We start from the raw sequence: 22,923 nt of genomic DNA, 5'->3' as shown, positions 1-22,923 counted from the left end.
TAAGGAGGAAACTGAAACTTACCCCAATGTAATGGTGAAGTGATGGGTGAGTGGGCATCCACAGAAGTGGTACGATTCATCGCCCAACTATGGGTCCAATTGCAATTTAAATGAATAGGGCTTTCTCCCATGAACCACTTATGCTCCCTTACATTGTTTGAGCCAATATTGATGTGTCTGGCTGTTGGGATGATCTAACGAACAGAACAATGATACCACCACAGTTTTTTCACTTTTCAGGAAAATCAACCTTCAAATGGTTTACTTGTTGTTGTCTCTGTAAATTAAACTGGGATAGGAATAAGTATTTTAACATTGAACAAATTTCACATCAAGCTTTAAAATACTTTATTTTATCACAGCTTAAAACACAGAGACATCTATAAGTAAGCAATTTAAAAGTTGATTTCTCTGAAAGTGTGAACTCTATGATAGTAAAACATTTCCGAAAAGCCCAGTATAGCAACATTTGCTCAACTAAAGGCTGTAGTTGGGGACAATGGTAGTCAGGGGGAATGTATAGAAAACCTTAAAACAATCACTGTTTTTACTATTTGTACTTTGTACAAATTTCTAACTATCTTTGTGACAGGACTGTGTGTGCCATCTAAATCTGACCCTTTTTTCTTTCTTTCTTGTCTCTCTACCCCTTCGTTCTTTTAGTATTCTTAGACTACGTCTACATTATACATTTGAAAGCTAGCTTTTTCAAGCATTTTCCAAAAGTTGCTCATCCACACTGAAATGTATGAAAACTTAATGCTTAAATCACGTTACTGCGCACACTCAAATCATGTACTGCGTACTTTTCAAATCCCCATTGCATGTACGGTCTAAAACGCAATTGTCCTCATGTTCGGTCGGTCGCCAGACACTAATTCTGAGTAAACTTCCCTTCGCCTTTGAAAGAACGCAATGTGATGGTTGTACAAAGTAGCATTTATTTTTTAACAAAGCTATCAAAGTATCAAGTTCAACAGCACCGCTATAACACGGGCCGCCATCTTGATTGTTTTGGTTGGATAAATAACATGACTGCGTCACAGGACAACAAATACATCATAATTTTCTGATATATCTGTTTTCACAGTCCACAGTACAACACTATGTATCCACTTTGGAGTGCGTTTTCAATAAGCTCAGTTTTCACAGACAAAAACGCAGTCTCAGTGTGGACGGCGAGAAAAAGATGCATTTTCAAACTAAAACGTATTAGTGTGAACAAGGCATTAATCATTTAAAACCGGAGAGTTGCAGTTCTCAGTGAACCCACAGATGACCTCAATTGCTCCTCCTCTTCCTCCTACAGTACAAGAGTCAGTAAGAGAGACTTTGATACTTTCTGTGATGATATTACTGTTGCCCGGACAGAGAAACGTTATTGTTTATATAGTACAATATCTGTATCTGGATAAATATTTGAATTTTAGGCCTCTAAAGAAACTGCTGTGCTCTAAGATGCTGTTTGTTTGTTTGTTTGTTTGTTTGTTTGTTTGTTTACCAGTTAAAAGAGAAGCAAACATTTCAAACTACTTACTGAAGAAAAAAACAGAGTTGATGAACCGCTTAGCTGAGCTTGAGAAGTGCTAGAAACATCTAGCTCAAAGTGCTGATGAAGACACATCTGATCAAAAAGAGCAGCACTTTGCCTCTCAGCAGATCATAATACACAAAATGAAATGCCCATATTGCCCTCTGCTGGTTAAAGAGAACAAACCAACTCACTGGGGACCTGGGCACTTGGGAGCTGAGCACAGATTTATGTGCTTTGTTTGCAGTGACCTTAAAATACCTTGATCCCAATAATCCATATGTCTTTTTTCCCCTGTGCATTTTAAGACAGAGCAAAGCATAAGCATGCCCTTTTTATTTGGATGAAAGTAGGATTCAGGATAGGACAGGCATCAAAATAAATTTGAAAAAAAAAGTTTTTAATTAATCCCACTGTGTCTCTCGAAGTTACTTTAGTTAAATAGAAAACATTTTAAGTAAACTCAAAAATACCAACAACACTCAAATTCTGTGGGACTTTTCTTCTCTCCTGAAACAAGGAAACAGACAAAGTGTTACGAGACTCAGTGTGTGATTACATAAGGATTAGGGTGATAACTCAAGGACACGAGGCATTGCTTGCTATCTGCCCATAACAATGATTGGGTGCAATTGTTGCCTCATTATTTAAAGCTGATATTCAGATGATAGTATTATGCTGTATACAGGGAGTGCTCAGAGTTTTGTGGAGGGTGCTCCCCTTACTGGCTTTGCTGCATCAACACAAATGTGTCCTGAAGTGTCCAGTTCAAAGGAACTTTTTCCAAATTCAGTTATATAAATAAAAGATTTAGAACAGTCTGGAGGGACCAAATCCCTGATGAGGGGTTAAACACTTTGGGGGTGGGGTAGTGAGATTTATGGATGTTGAAAGACTTCATAATGAGTGACCTCTGGACTTCACCTAGAGAGTTAAATTACAGGGAGGATCAGCATATGGTCACATCATTAAGAAAAGGAGCTCTTGCCTGTGGAGCCACTTTGTCCACTGACAAATGCTATAAATGTGAAACTTGCTCCCATAGGCAAAGAAACTAGGTAGGCTGAGTCTTGACTTTCCCCACAGGGAACAGTGCAGTACAGCATGTCCCATTTTCTCAAACAAGACAAAAAAAAAAATAAAATAAAATAAAAAATATCATCTTGCATTTCAAGGAAGATATTCTCTCATATTTCAGATGTATTATGAGGTCCAAAATTCTGATATTATACTGAAAATATTTAAACCTGGTAATTAATGAAGTTTTAGGATTTAGAAAAAATAAGCTACTTTTGTAAAATGAAGACTTATTTAAGATTCTGCACTATTTCAGGGCTACTACAGTAACAGTGTTAATTCCTTAAGATTTAGGTCAAATTTCCTTGCTTTTATTGAAGCACTCATGATGCTCTGTGGGACAATATCGAATCATGCTGGGATAACATGGACCATCAGGTTTTACACAAACTTTATACAATCCAAAATTGTGAAATTATGCAAATCTTACAATGTTTTAATCATAAAAATGTTAACTCATTACATCATGCATTCATTTTATTGTATTAACCTTCTGGGGTCGACGGACGCTCCTGCGTCATTACAGCAGAAACAACATAAAATTCTCCATCATTTTGGGGCATACAGATAAGTGTAAAACATCATTAGAGACTATAAAGTCTCTACTTTTATTTGTGTACACTCACAATAACAACAAAACCTTGTGCTTTTGTAAAATAAAGAAAATAAAAAGGGTGAGATGTCAGCAGTCTCTAGGTTCGCAAGCATATATCTGAAACACGTCACAAAAATGAACAGAAACTCTGCGAATACTTATCACAAACATGAAACATATGTCTAAAGAAAGCTTAAAATGTCTACTTTTATATAAAACAATTTAAATTCAAAACATATTCTCCTGCAATGTAATCTGTATGAAGCAAAGCGATGTACAGTTTTTACTGGCTCAGCTAATTATCTCTAATGTGATCACACCCACCAGCAGAGTGCGCCATTTAGACGCTAATGTGCTGAGACGATCAAATCAAATGGTAAACACCCCCGACTGTGCCTTAAAAACAAAGTGTAACCCCTTTAAATTTAGGTAGTTAACAGACTCTTAATTTGAAGGAAAAAGTTAGTAACTACTATTCTCTTGAACTACAGTTTTTTTGGATTGCTTAAGCATGATTTTCAAAACAGGGCCCCTGTTTTCAAAACACTACACACAATTAGCACAACCACACACCCAATTAGCAAAACACTACAGATCCTTTGCATAATTAAACACTCTTGTAAAAACTATACACTTCTGTTTAAACACCACACTTTGTTCCAATATGAAACACACACGTTTCACATTACTATACTCTGTTTGCACGAGTAACACTCTGCTGTGATAAACCTAAAACACTTTTAGCACTTCTACTTCCCTATGATTAGAGTAGAGCTACCATCAACAAAGTACAAATATGATGTAAATTCACCAAACACTACACAAGACCAATGTTACACACTGAAGAAACTCATTTATTTCTCAACACGCCCAAAATGTTGACATGGAGATTCATAATACTGTAACAAGATTTCACTTTACGTATTGTACTGGAAGTTTACTGTTAAAAAAAAAAAAACCTAGACATTGTCTCTTCGCCTAGCTGGATCTGGCCAGAGAATTTCATCAACATTGCAGGCAATGTTGTCATTAGCAAGACACCTTGGAAAGAAACGTCTTGAATGATGAATCCATCCTTGCATTGCTGCTACCTCCATCTGGTCACAGGCCTCCTCCATGGCTTGGATGAGGGGTACCTGAGCCTGGAGAATGAGATCATATACCTTCCACCGCCATGCCGAGAAAAACTCTTCTATAGGGTTGAGGAATGGAGAGTATGGTGGAAGATATAGGACGGTGAAATGTGGATGTTGCTGAAACCATTTCTGAACCAGAGCAGAGCAGTGGAATTGCATATGATCGATTTGATTTGCTGCTGTTATGTTGTGAAATTGGTCCAAGAATGTAAGTATGAGTGCTGTGTTGTAAGGGCCCATATGGGCATGGCGTTGGAGGACCCCATTCTGTGTAATGGCTGCACAGAGTGTTATATTACCCCCACGTTGCCCTGGGACATTGACTATAGCCCTGTGGCCAATGATGTTTCTTCCCCTCCTTAGTGTTCTCGTCAGGTTGAACCCAGCCTCATCTACGTAAATGAACTCATGCTGGATCTACGCTCCATCCATTCGTAAAACTCTCTGAAGAACAGTGTCAGGCAAAATTGTGTAGTTCAGTGTAGATCTAGTATACATATTACAGTACAGTAAAAGATTATGAGACAGTATGCAAGATCACACTGCTAAAGTGAACACATACCTCTGCATAATCATGCCGCAGTCGTTTCACCCTTTTGGAATTGCGCTCGAAAGGCACTCGATAAATTTGCTTCATTTGAATATGTTTTTTTTTTTTAGGATGCGTGCCAGTGTTGATGTTGAGACCTGATGGATATCGTTGAAACTGGTGTGGTTATTGACAATGTTAGCTTGGAGCTGATTGAGTGTTATAGCATTGTTGGCCAAAACCATGTTTACTCTCTCCCTCTCTTGCTATTCTGTGAACATAGGAGGCCTTCCCCCTTGTCGTTGCTGACCCTCAATCCTATGTAGAAAAAACAAAACAGTATACAATAGTACAGTAATTTCACAGGAAAAGGTAACAGAAGTGCTGATAGTGCATAGAATAATGTAAGCAGTTACTGAAACCGTGCAGATGTTTTTGATTTGATGACATTTTTACAATACCTATTTTCCAGTCGAAATGTTCTTATCACACTTGCCACTGTGTATCGGCTTAGATTTGGCTGTACTCGCAGTCCAGCCTCCCTCAGCTTCAAGCCGTGGTTGACAACGTGGTCAACCAGTGTTGCGCGGATCTCATTTCTCAGATTCGGTCCTCTTTGAGCACCTTCTTGTCTTCCTCTTCCTCTACCTCTACCGCTACTTCCAGCATGGCCTCCATCTCTTCCTCTTCCTCTGTTGATTCCTCTTCCTCGCCTTCCTCCTCCTCCTTGTCCTCCTCCTCGTTCTCCTCATTCTCCTCCTCGTCTTACTCTTTCTCTGACTCTTTCCATTGTGCTTGAAGACCGATGAACTCACCTGCTGCATTTTATAGTGCTTATACACCTGATTGGTGTGTCTACAATTAAGCAAACAAGTGTTTGCACACCTGATGACTGTGTTGAACCAATTGGTTGGACGGTGCGGTAATTTGACAGTCAGTGCTTTGGTATTGCAAGGAAGTGACTTCATGATAAATTTTTGTGTGTAATGTATGTTAAGTGTGTTCAGTGTTTTGCAAATCACTGTGTGTAGAGTTTTGCAACAAGTGTGAGGTTGACAATGTGCTTATAGTTGTGCAAATATGGGCTGATGTTTTGCTTCTTGGGTGTAAGGTTTTGCTAATAGTGTACTACTTTTAATTTTAGTGTGAATTAATGTGCATTGGTTCGTGTAAACAGAGTCATTTGATGATAGTTTGATATTGTTAATTAACCCTGGGGATATAGTGTTGTAAAAGAATCAGAGTATGTGATTTGATGAATATGTATGTATGACATTCAGTAGTGTTTGAGTCATACAATAATACTATGTCAGACATTGCTCTGTTTAGTATATTCTCCCAGGATTTTCTTTGTAAAGCAAGTTAATGAGTAATATGCAGTTGAAGAAAGTAAAGCGAAAGATCTGAAATTTCATGTGATTTATATCTGTTGTCAATTCAGATGAAGTGAATGTGAATGAGTGACAAGTTCTCTGCATTATGCAGGTTGTTTTTTTTTTTCCTTCTTGTTTCCTGTTGATGTGTACTCTTTGAGTTCATCATGGACGAGTGAACAGCGAGCCAACAGTGTCTAGTTGATGTCACAACACGTATTCCTCTGGAGTGAGCTCAGTACCTCAAACAGATAAGAGAATAGCACACACACCATATATTTCGGATACTTGGAGTGAAATTGAGTTTAAAACTACCCAGGTAGTAATTCTTTCTTCTGTCACGTGACTAACTCTGCTTAAATTTGTTTTTTAACTTCAATATTTCTTTCCTGGAAGGATCAGACTTTATAAAAAAAAGACAAGTGACAACACAAGGAAAATACTTTCTGAACTGTGTTTCGGTAACCATTTATTTCATTTATCATACTAAACAGGTTATGTTTACAAATACTGAACGTGTTACAAAAGTCATTCACTTTTCTGCGCATTTGAAAGACAGCATGATACACAAGTGAGAAAACTCCTGGAACTTTTCCTCAGAAGAAGAGCGGGACTCCGATGAACGTTTGTAATTTGAAGAGAGAAACTTGATCCAGACGAAGATACAATTTCGGATGAGTAAGTCATTTAGTTTTCATTAGTTGACATGCTATTTTATATAAACATGTACATATTTTACTTGTGGGACTGTTAAGCAGACTTGCCAGTCAGGATTCAGAGTATTGAAATTTGAAATATGTCCTAATAAGCAAGTTTTAGTTACATTTAAATGCTGTTTCGGATAAAGCATGTATTTAAATTGTATGCTGTATGATATAAATATGATATGTAATATGATATAAAAATAATATGAATGTTTAGATTATATTTTAACAAGTGTTTATGGTGCATCATTATCAAAGTCAACAAAGCTTGTGCTTGCAAATATGTTTTCAGGTTAAATGAGTAAAATGCACTTTAAATATGCCCATATTATATCTAATATCTTATAATAATTTCTGAAGGATCATGTGACACTGAAAACTGCAGTAATGTTGCTGAAAATTCAGCTTTGATCGCAAATTTATTTTACAATATATTCAAATTGAAAACTGTTCTTTTAAATTGTAAAAAAAAAATATCAAAATATCACTGTTTTTACTGTATTTTGATTCAAATAAATGCAGACTTGGTGAGCAGAAGAGACTTCTTTTAAACGGTAGTGTAGGTCTAAAATTAAGTAAAGTCTTTATGTAAAGGACATGTATAGTCAGATTACTTTTAACTTAAAACTTGATTTTGATCATTAAGCCTCCTCACATTCATTCTCTTTCTGTCACATTCCTCATTGATAGACCAAGGGGAGGGGTCTTTTGTCTCCTCAGGTGTGAATTACAATCAATATTCATTATAGTTCACGCCTCCTTGCATATGACCTTTCTAACACTAAAAGTGTCTTACAAAAGTTAAATTACAGTTCTCAAAAGGCTTGTGGACAAATGTTTAGTATGTGTTATATGGCCTTATTTCAATAAATTACATTTTCAAAAACCATGCATAAACTTTATTTTCTTAAAAATACAAACATGTACACACATGTTGCTCACATAATATTTTAGCCCAGTTTGTGCTGAATACAGTGTTATCAGACTTTAGCCATTAATGTGTTTTTAAGCAACTTAAAAAAGGCATGTCAAAACTTCTCCAGGGCCCAAAACACCCTCAGACCCCAGAGGGTTAAAGGGGTCATGATCTTTTGACATATAAGAGGCCACTGCATTATAAAACAATTCTGTAAGTTTCAAAAATCAACTTTCTTCTCACTGCAAAAAAAGCTTTTGTTGAAACATAGAAGCAAAAATGACACATTCTCTATTTTCTTCACATTGTAATGTCACACTGTGGTAGAGATTTGCATCTGACAGCCTCCAGACCACCTCCTCTCACAACACATCAATGCCTTCTCTGTGACTTAAACAGACTTTTTTTTTCTGCTGGCCTGATCAGACCAGTGGTTTAGTGGTTCCCCACTAAAAAAACAAACAAAAAAACAGATACATTTTATGCCAGAAATAATATCATTATTTTTCTTTAATGGTAAGTTTTCTTTACAAAAAATTGCTTTTTTTTTTCTACCATAGCAATCCATGTTAGCAAGCAATGTAATACTTTCTTTGTGATTAAGTTAAGATTTTGCAGAATTTGCAGCAACAGTGTTCCATATATCACAGAAATCCAAATGTTTCAGTTTGCGAGGCAAAAAAAAATACAAATACTAAATCTACAAGATCAACAAATATAAGATTTTATGAAAAAGTACCATTGGTCAAAGAGGGCAAGTGGCAGTTCTGGGAACTAGCACAAAACTTGCACACTGGCCTTGGGTCGTGGGCCTATTTGAGCCCTGCTATTAGTAATAGCCTTCAGAAAGCATGCACTTTTGTATTAAGTAGTCATAAGTACAAGTTGTACATTCAACACCATAGGTTCTTCTTATCAAGAACCTTTTTCAATTTATAGGGTTCATGAGTTAGGTATGCTTTTTGGAGATTAATATATGTTTTAAGATCAGCTTATTGGTTCTAGGTACAACCCCAATTAAAAAAAAGTGGGGACAGTATGAAAAATGCTAATAAAAACAAAAATAAGTGATTTGTAAATTATATTCAGCCTTTGCTATATTGAAATCAGTACAACAACACATTTTGTTAATTTCATTGTTTTTTGGAAAATGTACTTCAATTTCAAATCAGTTGATTGCAATACACCAAAAAAGTTGGGACAAGGGAAATTTAAGACTAATATTAATTTGACAAGTTGAAATAACAAGGCGATGTGAAATGGGAGATGTTAAACAGGTGAGGCAATTGTGTCATAGTACTCGAGCTTCCAAAAACAGCCTGATCCTTAAAGAGCAAGGATCTTTCAAGACTTGTCAATTTGCGAAGAGATGCTTCAGCAAATAATCCAGCACTTTGAGAACAATATTCCCAAAGTCAAATTGGAATGATTTTGGGCATTTCACCCTCTACAGTGCACCATATAGTTAAAAGATTCAAGGAATCTGGTCAAATCTCGGTGTGTACAGGGCAAGACGAAAACAGCTTCTGAATGTGTGTGATCTCTGATACCTCAGACATCTCTGTCTAAACAAATGGCATTGATCTGTAATGGATTTCATGCAAATGGGCTTGGGATAATCTTAGTAAACCAGCACCATCGTTTCCAGGAATGTCCCCGCATTTTCCAGCAGGACAACTTCAAACCACATACTGCCCGGATTACAAGTGCATGGCTGTGTGAGCAGAGAGTGCTAGATTGGCCTGCCTGCAGTCCTGACCTGTCTCCAACTGAGAATGTGTGGCACATTATGGAGCAAACCATACGGCAACGAAGACCCCGTATAATTGTGCAGCTGAAGACCTGCATAGTGGATGAATGTGGGAAAATTCCACTTTCTAAACTTAACTAACTTGTGTATTCAGTGCTCAAATGCTTAATAAGTGTTATTGGAACAAATAGTGGAAAACACTCAATTGTCCCAACTTTTTTGGATAATGTTGCAATCAGCTGATTTGAAATGACTGTACATAAAAAAAAAAAAAATGAAAAAATGCTTTCAATATAGAAAATGGTGAATATAATTTACAAATCACTCATTTTTATCTTTATTAGCATTTTTGCATGCTGTCCCAACTTTTTCTGAAATTGGGGTTGTATCTACCATTTTACAGAGAAAAGCCCTCCTGGTTTCTTTGAACCTCCTGAATTGTTTGTAGATGGTTTCCCAAAGAAGCTTAAAAAGATTCTCATGTTGCATTAGGCTGCAAAAGCCTTTTTTGGAACCTATTTTAAAGAGTGTAAGGCCTTCTAACAATAAACCACTAACAATAGAACACAAATGTCAGGACCCAGTTACAGTCCTATCCAGAGTTTGCTCAGCTGAAGATGAATGTTAGTTGGCTTATTTCTGTTGCCTGTGGGGAACGAAAGGGCCCTGAACAAAATAATCTTCAGCCACAAGAACACGTCTTAGTTAGTGGAGCAAGATGGTCCCGCTCTGATTAACCTGATATACTGTATTAGCCTTGCTGTCCCCTTCTTTTTTATCCTCTGATGTATGACATGCTGTTCATTTGTCATACCCATGACACCTGCAGTAATGGAATGAAGGATAATAACACAGAGGGAGTGTACAGTAGGTGAAGGGAAGGCGACACTGAGAGAGTTAAAATAAATGAAGAGCTTGGGTGATCTGGCGAGGCCAGTGATGGCTCATAAAAGCACAGCTAAAGGAGGAATGATGGCTTTAGGATTTTTGTGTTGAAATTTGTGTTGTATGAATGTGTGGGTGCACTAGAGCTCTGAGGGAAATACAGTTTTGAAGTTGAACTTTAGGAAGGCCATAAGAAGATCAGTCCTTAATCATGAAGATAGTTTTGGTGGCTAGCTTGGTAAGTTTTAGTTTAGTTTGCCTTAACCCCAGATTTTAAGTACCATAAAAGATTTTAGCAATGTTCATCGCCATAGCAACTTAGGCTACATGGCTAACCTGCTCCATAGCAGGTTTCATTTTGGATTATAGATCACTAATAGATACTGAACCAATCAGTTGTGTGTAAAATGCCATCTCTGATGCTATCAAGTCACTCCCCCATGTCTCTTAAAGCACACTTTACAAATACAATTTAAGAAATACACAAAATCGACTCTTCGTGATAAATTATTTATTTAAGAATCTAAATGTAGATTTTCAGCAGATGGCATGTTATATTTTATTTAAATAGTAATTGCTTCAAACGCCACTCATTCATGTGCATGAGCGCGTAATCTAATCTTAAAGTCAGGATCAAAGCCAGAGTTGACATCATGGTCCCAATTAAACCTGATTGGATTGGTTTGAATTTGTCAACCTGAAACCAATCCTAAAACCCTGAGTTCTTTCAGCGACCATCATGGTACAGGACTCATACAAATGGAGGACAATAATAATAATAATAATAATAATAATAATATATAAGTGTTTTGAACTGAAGAACATAATGCATGTTTGTGTTGTGCTGCCTGCTGAAGGGTTGTTTTGTTCACTGTATAAATATGTTGCCATACAGCTGAAGTTTCACTTACCATCTGGAGTAAACAGTTGGTACTACAAGCTTGCATTTCTCAGTAAACGTCCTTACTATGGTCCGGGGCATTGCGATTAATTGCGTTAATTTTAAATTGTTAAATCAAATTGTCAATCGATTAAAATGTTTAATCAAATTAATTACATTGTGTCCTGATTAATTAATCACGATTAATTTTATATATAAATATTTGCTGAGAAAGCCCCTCATATAACAATAATGCAATATATAAAGATTATACATATTAATATCAATATATAATTATACATAGTTATCCTTAAATATTAAAACATTATATATATATATATATAATAAAAAATACTAAGATAATTAAAATGCATTACATTCTTGTGGCAGAAGAGTTCATCAATGATAAGACAATACAAAAGTGGCTTTACAATACAACGTATTGTTTACTACCATATTATTGATCATAAGTCAATCATTGGCATACAGTTCACAGCAATCCATTACACAAGTGAATTTGTCAATCAGTTGGAGATTTATTATGAGGGCTTGTTAAAGAGCCGTCAATTTACACCTGCGTCAGACATGCTTTTGTAGCGTCTCGGGTGTGTTGCGTCATAAACATAAAATGTTTAGGTCACTGTGTCAAGTAAAATGTAGTTTAATACTCAAGTGTTTTTAACACAAGAACGTAATGCATGTTTGTGTTGTGTGTCTGCTGAATGTTGTTTTATTCACTGTATAAACTGTGCGTTGCTCATACAGCTGAAATTTCACTTTCTGCACTGTGGAGTAAACAGGCGGTACTACAAGCTTGCATTTGTCAGGAATCTTCCTTATTATGGTCCAGGGCATTCGATTAAATGCGTTAATTATTTTAACGCGTTATTTCTTGTCAAATTAATCGCACTGAATTAACGCGTTAAATCAACAGCCCTAATATATATATATATATATATATATATATATATATATATATATATAAAATCAACCAAAAATCAGGGGCTCCTAAAAAAGCCAAAAATTATGGAGGTTGTCGCCCTGAAGTTTGAATCCAATGGTCCTCTCAGAAATCTTTGGATGTATCGGATGTGGAAAGCTGTCGTTCTGCTCTGAATATTAACAAATCCATGTCCTCCTTCATCTTTGGGTAAATACAGTAGACTTTGAGGAACCCAGTACATCTCATCCCAGAAAAAGTTATTCAGAATAGCCTGGATCTTTTGCAGAGTTTTAACAGGTGGATCTATGCAGACTAGGCGATGCCAATGTGAGGACGCTACCAAATTATTTATCACCAAAACCTGTTCTCTGTACGATAGCTTTGGATATATAAAACTCAATTTAGCAAGTTTACAACACTTTCCTCAAAAATCTTTTGAACAAACAGCTCATCTCCTAAACACCCCAAGATATTAAAACCCCCCTCTGATCCATCATAAATTATCTGAAAGACATGGCTCTCCATTTGCCCACCTTCCTATTAACAGAGCTTCACTTTTTAACCAGTTTACTTTAGTGAGAGTAAACGTTCTAAACTCATTTAAGGTCTCTAATAACTTTTCAATGTCACTTTGTCCATTTATTAAAACCACAACATCATCAGTATAAGCTGAAAGTTAAAAATAGTTTCACCATTTAAAAAGCTCAACCCACTTAATTTTGATCTCAGTTTGCTTAACATGGGCTCTAATGCTAGTGCATATAGCATTCCAGACAAGGCACAGCCTTTGAAATGATATTATAGTTAGGGCATAATAAGGAGAATGGTCTACAATTATTTATGTTGTTTAAGTCTCCTTTTTGGTAACAATGTTAGCACAGCCCTTAGACAGCTCAAAGGCAATAGACACTCCTTTGTGCTTTCATTAAATACCTCCAGTAGGCCTTCCCTTAATTCTGACCAAAAAAATCAATTCCTGACCATTCTTCTTCTCTAAATTAAATATGAATTTAGACGGTGCATCCATAAATTCAATATTTTTAAAGCGGGGTCTTACTAGAGCACCTTGAGCCTTTGTCTCTAGTAAGTCAGACAGATTTTTTTCTTAACTCTGAAAGCCTCCAACACATGCAGGTTTTGATCTCCCCCAAACTGCTCCTGGAGACTAAGTATATCTTTTTCCAGTGACTTCATTCTGTTTGTTTTGTCTCTTGTGGCATTACTGGAATATTGCTGGCAAAACTGGCAATTGAAATGTTTGCGCAATCCCACTATTGCCTCAACAATTGAAAACTTTTTTCCTCACCCTTAGATTTTTCCAAACAATCTTAAAAACCTCTCTAAAATTCTTATCACATAACAGGATATTATTAAAATGCCAGTATGTACTTTTTGCTTTTATTAAATTAAGCGAGAGAGCACATTGTAACATACTGTGATCAGAGAAAGTAACCGGGACTATGCAACATTTCCTAACCAAACTGGATTGGTGTCTTAAACAATAACATCTATTTAACCTTGCAAAGGAAAACGTATTGTCAAAAGCATGACTCTGCCACTGATCTCCATGAAGATTTCTCCACACATCAACCAGTTCAATTGTATAATTTTAGTTAGCCTTCTACGAGAGGGCATGTGAGTTACATTATAAGAGCTCAATTATTTGAGTTAATGAAACAGGAATTTAGATGTACTGTTTGCTCAAGAAACACATAATGATGCTGTAGTTGAAGCCGACTGGTTCAGAGAATTTGATGGGTTATCTGTGTTAAGTCACAACTCCTCAACTAGTGGTGGGGTCGCGATTTTGATTTTTACCTGTTTCTAATCAAGTTGAGGAGATTGTAGAAAGATGATTTTTAAAAGTCAGAGCACATTATGAGAATCGGATTTTCATTTTTATGTGTGTTTACGCCCCAACTAACAATGCTGACAGGATGCTCTTTTTAGACGAAGTATGTAGCCTAATGCACTGAAAGATTGTGATCCTGAAGATTTTTTGGATGCTACACGTACTTCTCCCATAATGCTGCTTAGAATTCTGATAAGTAATAAGTAATGATTGCTCAATTCAGGTAAACTCAGGAAAGGGCATTTATCTTTGCAAAGATCTTCTTTAGCCAATAGCCTTCCTGATCAGTGAAGTGTCCTTCAGTCTTGAAAAGCCTCGCTTTCTCCACAAACTGTTTCACATCTGAAAAATATTCATCAACTTGAAATTTGCGTGCATTCTTTGTTCTTTTCAGAACTTAATATCGTCTACTCCATACACTCTACCAGAGGGCTTCATAGAGTTCGAACTGTTTGAGAAACTGCATTCAGACTAGGGTTGCAACGTTATGAGATTTTCACGGTATGATAACCGTCTCAGCAAATATCACAGTTTCACAGTATCACGGAATACGGTATTACACAATTTATATTATCAATGAAAACAGAAGGGTTATTTATTTATTTATTTATTTTTGAGCAAAACTTTATTATAATTGAAACTTGAAACCATTTATTTTATTGAAGTATGTGTAAAAAAGTCTCCCTTTTGAAAATAAAATAGCTAACAGAATTATAATAATAAATCGAATTATAAACATGATAAAAATGTAACTACAACATGTTATATAACTAAAGCATGTTAGTTTACATGTTAAATTAACTACTAAATGAAAAATAACATCAGCTGTGTGAGCTTTTAAAGTAATGTCCTATGATTATTAATAATTAACATATACTGTAGACGGCTCCTGTCTGTACCTTTAACTCAGTGCTGGTTTTGAACCAGTTCTCAACTGATTTTGCTTCAGGACAGATTTTACATTGGACATCAAGTGGCGACCTGCCATAGATTAAACATAACCTGTATTTAATCTATATTGGGTTGCATTTCCTTTTATGTTGCATAGTTGTATTCATGGTTTTCCAGTACAAGGACATGCATCAAGTGACATTATTTTTGTTGATGTCAATGTTTGACTTTCAGCACACAACTGAATAACACAGACTGCATGACTATGATAAATGAGTTAGATTAACATACAGGTGCGAAGGGACTTCAACATTTCTCAATTGCCCAAATAAAAAATACTTATTCATATTTATCTCTAGCTTGCTTTTGCTTGCATGTCAATGATGCCGAGAACTACTTTTATATTTAATTTAATCACTGAGAATGTTTAGCTGCAAAGTAGCACCAAACATCACAAGCTGACTCAAGAATGGACACAGAGTAGCCGTATAACATTTTTCCTTGAGCAGAATATTGCACTACAGATTGCTAAATTTGTTCAAAGGAGAAAGCGAGACCTGCATGGTTGCCAGATTGCACAAAATAAGCAAAACATTAGGTGGAATATTTCCAATTTGTGCAAGTATAAATGTCAAACTGGGGGTTTTGCGCCTCTTATCTGGGAACCCTGAGCATGTTAAATGCTTGTAGAGACACGTGATGTCCCAATGCAAGTTAACTGAAATATCCAATAAAAAAAAAAATATTTTACGATAAATGAGCCACAGGCCACATTAATCCATGTGGAGGGCCTGATCCGGACCGCGGGCCGTATGTTGCCCATGTCTGCTTTAGCTGTTTGCGAGATTATCATTAAGTCTGCCTCGGCATTGCTAAATAGTAGATCACTTGGGCGGCCACCGAAATATCTTCAATGGGAGAATCATGGCATTGTTCTTTCCCTTCTGTCCGTGACCCAGTCCGAATAAACCAGTTGAGAAACACTGCTTTAACTCACACAACACACACACTCATGTCAGACCCCCTCGCCTCGCTTCTCTCTGACATTTTCTCTGCTGCATTTGTGTGTGTGTGTGTGTGTGTGTGTGTGTGTGTGTGTGTGTGTGTGTGTGTGTGTGTGTGTGTGTGTGTGTGTGTGTGTGTGAGACGCAAGTTGACGAGTCAGGTAGACAAGGAAGAAAGAAGATGTGCACGCGCATGTAAGATTATCCATCCGGTTGCATTTTTTTCTCAATACCGTAGATAAGCCCGAAACCGGTATACCGCTGCAACCCTAATTCAGACACATCGCTTTCACTTTCTGTGTCAGTCTGACTTAACTCTGAAAACTCCCCTTTCTTAACCTGTCTAACTGTGTGTCCCTGCTTTAATCTTCTCTTCTGAGGTGTTTAAAAAACTTCATCATCTGCCATCTTTTCTACATCAACTTCCCCTTCAGCAATTAAGCTAGTTTTGCTTTCTGTGATGTCATTAGTTTGAACAGTGCACTGCTCAACTACATTAACACTTTCATCCATATGTGCCTCAGCAGTGATTACATGAATGCAACCCCACAGTGGTGTCAGTAGTTTCAACAGTGCACTGTTCAATGTCACTAGTGACTACACTAGCATTTTCATTCATATCTACCTCATCAGTGATTACATTCCAGCAGAGGCTGGAACATTCTCCATGAATACACCTGCATTTTCTGCCTCTCTTACAGAGGTAATGCATTTGTTTCCTGTCTTTGTGGACAGGCACAAATGAGATGTCCAGTTTCACCACACCCAAAACATTTAATATTCTGTTCCCCCTCTGTCGCTCTCTCCACGTTGTGTTGGAGAAGCGACACTAGGGGTCTCTCTTGAGCGCCGATATTCACCTCTGACCTATTGAAAAGGGCTAATGAGAGTTGGCAGTCAGTATTTGCATACCCCGCCCCCGCATACGGGTATTTAAGCGGGGCAAATACGGAAGTTTAGTCAGAAAATTTCTTCGGAGCCGATGGTCTGTTTGCAGTCTGCTGCGAGAATACAGAAGCCTGAACGTTCCCGTTTCTCTGACGATCTGCCTGCTGTTGGATTTGACGGCGCACAACAGCGGCTTTCTCCTACTTTGCACGGCGTGCATTGTTGCCCCTGAGCGCTTCGACAGTGCAGACACACACACACTGTGTATTAAAAGAGCAAATTTCCCTAAAAGAGCAAATTTCTCTAAAAGAGCAAACACAGCGGTGTTGAACGTCCTTTTGCAGGACGCGTCTTTTTCAAGATGCCCTTCCGCCCCTGTGTCGTTCCTGGATGCGGTAGAAGCTGTAGCGAATCAGCTCTATATTCTTCCACCATTAGGTAGCGAATCAGCTCTATGAAATATTAATAATCAATCATAACTTGTTATAATCAATTATGAATATTTGGATCAGTTAATCGGGTTAACTTGATGTAGCTACATTAACATTACAACCAAATACTCGGTTCATCCCGTGAACACTCAATATTGGTTATTAATTAATTAATTAATAGAAATGTACATTTCCGGGGCAAGGGAAATGTCTTTCTTACTAAGTATTAAGAGCAAGTAGTCAAAATCTATGATTAGTGACTTTAGATATGAGCTTGAGACACAGACAACTTTACATGTGACATGAACAAGACTTTATTAACTAGACTAAACATTTAAACTACTCTAACATACATATACATACATTCATACAGTTTACCAAGGGAAAGAGGGCTGAAACAGAATACAGGAAGGCAAGAAGTTATAGCATTGTTTGAAGTTCAGCAGATCAACAGCCTGAGCAAACCATCATATTAGTTCTGACACGCCCTTTTTAGAAAGGGGTAAGGATACTTAATGTATCAAATAATGAGACTAAGTTTGATACTTGCATGTCCCATTTGAATTAAACTGTCCTGATGCAATTTGTTGAGGCTCCAGTTGATCTTTGATGATGTTGTCTTGATATCTTTGGTGAATGGAAAGACAAGGCCGTACGTAGCCTGGCGCACGCTTGGGAGTCCTTGGGGCCTTCTAGTTTGGCATCATTCAGCGAGAGAGTGAGAGAGCACAAGGCTCAGAGAACCAGAAAGCAAGAGATAAGCGACAAGAGAGAGGAGAGAGCGAGAGAGAGAGAGAGAGAGAGAGAGGAAGTGGGCGCAGCAATTTTATACCCTCAGGAAACAGGTCCCACCTCTCATTGGCTCGACCAATAAGAAGGGTTTGAGTTCTAGGCGGGAATTTGGTTTATTGCTCTTTGTTGTAAAATTGCCCATTGCATGTGCAAGAAAGAAAATAGGAAACATACTTGTAATACTAATATGTTGTTGTTATCGACATATCATGTACACAGTCATTTCAATCTTCAGAATACCAAGTTATAGAGACCAAATATGCCACACATATGATTTTGGTTAACCATAGTATGCAAAGTCTGAAACATTAACCCATTAGTTTGCAAGAAAACATAGATCAAGCACATTTAAGGGAAAATGTGAGATGGCACATTAGATACATGTCAATATTTATCACATGGATATATAGAATATATATATATAGGATTAACAGGGTTCATTTCTCTTTCTCAGTAAGAGAATGAAGTGAGGGTCAGCACTTCTCTGAACATTCCTTTGGAGGTCGTAAAAGTCTCCCTTACTCTGGGCATGAGAGAGTTCCTTTGTCAAAGCTCATTTGCATGTTTATGACAGTAAGAGATTTTGGGCTGAATGACTCAAAAGATAGTAAAACATCGCGTAATATCATTCTACAGAGATCTTATATTCGAATTCAGCTCGGACAAATCGTAAGGTTTAATTTGATACCAAGAAAGGTATATTTGGTACCTTTAAAAGTGGGTTTAACATTCTTACACTCAGGCTTATTAAATATAAAGCCTCTTATTAAATATAATGAGTTCTCCTACACTACTAAACAATTCTACTAATTTTGATCTACACCAAAATACATAGCACACAGGGATTACACGTATTTCATTAGCAATATGCAGGTCTGTGTTTAACTGAAAAACACACACACATTTTTACGTTCAAAGTTTCCCCCTTCCTGTCCACACGATAAGCACGTGGTGAGCATGCGGACGTCACATGCGGTTCTCTGTCAATAGTTCATTGTCTCTTTGTCAATACATTTATTGTGCTTGTGGAGACTGGTTGGCGCTATTTCAGTAATTAGGGGAGTTTTTAACAGTAAGTTCTTGTTTGTTCGTGAATCTGTTAAGGCCACTGATCCTCCGCCATACCTTACAAAGCCTCTCTGCTTCAGACGGCCACAGGCGCTGTCTTGCGTGTTTGGGCCGCGATCACACCGAGGCGGCGTTTGTGGATGGTTCATGTTCTCACTGCGAGAACATGACCATGACCACGTTGCGGTCGCGGCTTGCTTTCAATAGAAGGCAAGCCACCCCAGCTGCACCCCGCATTGCTCCTTCTTCCCACGGGATTGAGGACGATGCGGTTGGCGCTGGGGGCGATTTGGGGGTGGCAGCGAGTGCGGTTTCGCCGGGTAGCCCCTGCGAACCTCCCGTTCCCCGACACGCTCGCTGGTCCCCGTCCAAGCTCGCGGCGATAGCGGCTCGCCTCACGGCCTGGCCGTCTATCCTCCCGAGTCCGAAGCTGATGAGCTCACCGCTGCATCGGAGAGTGCGGTGTCTGATGCCGAGGACTCCCCTGGACTGCCGCCTTCGGGCCAGCAGGCCCAGGCTGAGGCCGACGCTCAGATGTCCGACATGCTTTCCCGGGCCGCCGCGAGCGTGGGGTTGGACTGGAACCCTCCGTCCTCCCCACAGCCTTCGCGGTTGGATGATTGGTTCCTGGGGACAGCACGCCGTTCGTGGCCTCGCATCCCCCGGTCCTGTTTTTCCCAGAGGTGCATGATGAGCTGACGTCTACGTGGAGAGTCCCGCTCTCCGCTCGTCTAGGTGCAACCCGCTCCACTCTCTCCACCCTCGATGGCGGAGAGCGCCACAGATACGGCGCGATTCCCCAGGTCGATAGGGCAGTTGCGTACCATCTATGCCCCGGTAGCCCTACCTCCTGGCGTGGTCGCCCCGTACTCCCATCCAAGCCCTGTAGGACAACATCCTCACTCAACGCGAAGGCCTACAGTGCAGCTGGACGCGCTGCCTCCGCCCTGCATGCGATGGCCCTCCTGCAAGTCCACCAGGCCAAAGCTCTCAGAAACATGCACGGGGGTGGACCTGATCCTGATGTGCTGCAGGAACTGCGCTCAGCGACCGACCTCGCCCTGACAGCAACGAAGGCCACAGCACAGACACTCGGACAGACGATGGCCACCCTAGTGGTCCTGGAACGCCATCTTTGGCTCAACCTGGTCGAGATGCGTGAGGCTGATAAGAACCGCTTCCCGGACGCACCTGTCTCCCAGATTGGCCTTTTCGGCGACACCATCGAGGAATTCGCCCAACAGTTCTCCGCGGTGAAGAAGCAGACGGAGGCCATCAGTCACATCATGCCCCGCCGCAGACCTGCCGCTACGGGCCCCACCCGTCTGCCTGCCGAGGGCGTCCCCCTGCGAAGAAACCAGCTCCTGCTCCGCCTCAACCCGGGCCCAGCTCTCAGCCCCAGCATCGAGCACCCCGCAGGCGGCGCACGCCCCCTGTCTCACGAACCCCCTCTAGGACCCGAAAGGCTCCCAAGCGTTCCTGAGACAGCCGACCCAGAGCCAAAAACGTTCGCTCCGGAGGTGGTAAGAACGCTCCGTCCCCCGGTGGAGGGCCGGGAGGAGAATCCTTTGTTTTTTCATTTGCCACACCCCCTGACGGGGGCTGTGGTACCCACATTCTCAATAAAATAGCTATTTCCTTTGCCTCTGGGTCACCTGGCCCACAAATGCCGTTCTCGAGGCAATCTGCTTTCAGATTACGACAGTCCCGGTACACCGGACGCAGCAATCCCGCCTTCCGCCTGCCCACGACTGTCCCCCGGCCGGCCGGTTCAGACGAGTCCAGAGGACGCCAGCATCAGACCTCCTCCTCAGTCACGAACTGCCCCCTGCCAGGTGCGCGGAGCAAGGTAAGTGCTTTGAGTCTATTCTCAGCACCTCAACCTCAGGCCGCAACGAAGCCGCCCGACGCTGCACTACCTGTTCCGCCCCGCTGCGAGGCCCCGCCGGGTACGTCCAAAATACTCGTCCCTTTGGTGCCCCTAGCGCAGAGCTGGGAAGCGTGGCTTTCGCTTCCCAACGCATCACGCTGGCTGCACCAGACCATTCCACTCGGTTACACAATTCAGTTTGCCCGGCTCCTGCCCCCCTTCAGGGGCATCCGCTTTTCCGCAGTACACAGCGAGCATGCCAGTTCCCTGCGCACAGAAATCGTGACCTTCTTAGCCAAGAGCGCAGTGGAGCCCATCCCTCCAACCGAAATGAGGAAGGGTTTCTACAGCTCTTTCTACTGCCGCCTTTCATTGTACCCAAGAAAGGCGGCAGCTTACGACCAATCCTGGACCTGCGAGTTTTCAATTGGGCCTTGTTAAAACTCCCGTTCAAAATTGCTCACGCAGAGAAATATTCTGACTGGCATTCAGCATCTAGATTGGTTCGCAGTGGTAGACCTGAAGGACGCGTACTTCCACATCTCAATTCTGCCACGACACCGACCCTTCTTACAGTTCGCGTTCGATGGCCAGGCGTTTCAGTACAAAGTCCTCCCCTTCGGCCTGTCTCTGTCCCCTCGCGTCTTCACGAAGGTCGCAGAGGCGGCCCTTGCCCCGCTACGAGTAGCCGGCATCCGCATTCTCAACTACCTCGACGACTGGCTCATCCTAGCACACTCTCGAGAGTTACTATGCACACACAGAGGTGTGCTCTGGCACCTCAGCCGTTTGGGGCTTCAGGTCAACTGGGAAAAGAGCAAGCTCACTCCGGTTCAGAGCATCTCTTTTCTCGGGTTGGAGTTAGACTCAGTCTCAATGACAGCACGTCTCACGAGCGAGCGTGCTCAGTCGGTGCTGGACTGCCTCGCTTCCTTCAAGCCAGGCACAGTGGTCCCTCTAAAACTTTTCCAGAGGCTCCTGGGGCATATGGCGTCCTCCGCGGCAGTCGCGCCGCTGGGGTTGATGCATATGAGACCACTCCAGCACTGGCTCCAGACTCGAGTCCCAAAACAAGCATGGCACCACGGCACGCATGGGGTAAGGATCACCCCCGCCTGCCTCAAAACACTCCGACCCTGGACAGACCTCTGCTTTTTACGGGCAGGAGTGCCCCTGCAGCAGGTGTCCCGACACGTTCTGGTCACAACCGACGCCTCCCGGTCCAGGTGGGGTGCCGTGTGCAGCGGGCACGCAGCAGCGGGCCATTGGAAAGGGGCCCCGCTGCGTTGGCACATCAACTGCCTGGAGTTGCTGACCGTCCTTCTTGCTCTCAGAAAGTTCCTCCCGTTAGTTCGGGACAAACATGTCCTCGTGAGATCGGACAGCACCACGGTGGTGGCGTACATAAATCGCCAAGGCGGCGTACGCTCCCGCCACATGTCACAACTCGCCCGCCGTCTCCTCCTATGGAGCCAGCAGCGACTCAAGTCGCTGCGTGCCAGTCACATCCCCGGCAAACTCAACGTCGTAGCGAATGCGCTATCACGACAACGCCTGCCTGGCGGGGAGTGGAGGCTTCACCCCCAGTCGGTCCAGCTGATTTGGGAACGGTTTGGCAAGGCCCAGGTAGACCTGTTGGCCTCCCAGGAAACCTCCCACTGCCTGCTCTGGTACGCCCTAACAGAGGCTCCCCTCGGGACAGACGCGCTGGCACGCAGCTGGCCCTCGGGGCTGCGCAAGTACGCATTTCCCCCAGTGAGCCTTCTTGCACCGGTGCTGTGCAAGGTCAGGGAGGACGAGGAGCAAGT

This window comes from Xyrauchen texanus, chromosome 4, assembly GCF_025860055.1.
Source record: "Xyrauchen texanus isolate HMW12.3.18 chromosome 4, RBS_HiC_50CHRs, whole genome shotgun sequence".
Lineage (NCBI taxonomy): Eukaryota > Metazoa > Chordata > Actinopteri > Cypriniformes > Catostomidae > Xyrauchen > Xyrauchen texanus.
The sequence above is the reverse complement of the archived record's forward strand: the minus strand, read 5'-3'. Positions refer to the sequence as shown.